Source organism: Ipomoea nil, unplaced genomic scaffold, assembly GCF_001879475.1.
Source record: "Ipomoea nil cultivar Tokyo-kokei standard unplaced genomic scaffold, Asagao_1.1 scaffold2845, whole genome shotgun sequence".
Lineage (NCBI taxonomy): Eukaryota > Viridiplantae > Streptophyta > Magnoliopsida > Solanales > Convolvulaceae > Ipomoea > Ipomoea nil.
In genome coordinates, this window is record NW_017619273.1 from 1077056 (window position 1) to 1078371 (window position 1316).

Here is a 1316-nt window from a genome sequence, read left to right on the forward strand (position 1 = left end):
AAATTTAATAATTACTTTGAAATCAAATACAATAAATATTATAGGAAACATTGCGATATTACAATTGAAAAAAAAAAATACTATTATTTTATTGATTTTCAAAAACATCGTCGACCAAATCACTCATTTCTTTCGATTGACGGTGGCGGTGTCCTCTTCAAAGGCGAAAACGGGATAGGAGCGAGAGAGTCCAGCCACAATCGAGAAGGTGATTTTACCGGCGTCCGGATTAGGGATAGAAATATGGGTGAGCGTGACCCAAAGGACTAGCTCCTTACTCTTGGTGTCGATGACGTGCTTCAGCCGGAGGTCCTCCACGAAAGCAGTGACCTCGTGCAAATTACATGTGAATTATAAAGTTGTAATATGATTTTTTAACTGGTGGTGGAAGAAGGGTATGAGAGAGTTATCTGCAAGGGAAAAGAGGAATGCAATGTAAAATGGAGACTTATAATTTTTTTTTTTTTTTTTTTTTTTTGTCATCAACTCATTGTATTTATAGGTGAAAAATATGATAATTATAAATTTGTAAGATTTTTCAAAAGGAAAGTGTATTTATTTATTTAAGGTATTTCCTAATCATTCATTATATTAATATTCCTAATTCCTAATTAATTCATAATATTGATATTACTAAACATTATATATATATATATATATATATATATATATATATATATATATATATATATATATATATATATATATATATATATATATATATATAGTGCGAATCCCATGAGACCCCCATGTTAAATGAGATCATGAGATCTCATCCCATCCATTAATACATTCCTAATGGATGGTTGGGATTGAATGAGAAATATGAAGTAATTAAGAACATATTATAAACATAAGGGTTAAAATGAAATTCTAGTAGCGTGTTAATTTTGGTTAGAATTAAATGGAAATCTTTAGCATAATAATAGAGAGAATATTAATGGTAATAAGTAGTAATTTTTTTTTTTTTGTGAGAGCTGTACAACAAAACAATCGTGCACAAAGGAGTGTTACGCACACACCACAATGTTGTTTGCACAGACGACCAGACAAACGCACATGATACCACTAATTCCTGCACACACCTACACAGCAAATTCAAAAAAAAAAAAAAAAAAAACACAACCAAACGCACAATACGATCTCTACTATGCACTTTCTATCCACTTGAAAATGCAAACGTCTATACAAAAAGCTAATTCATAATGTACTTGGGCTTGTTCGTTGTGTATTTCCAATAAACTCGCACTAGCCAAAATGAAAACAAACTCACGCACACGCCTGAAAGAAGCAACGCACACGCCATACCAGACCAA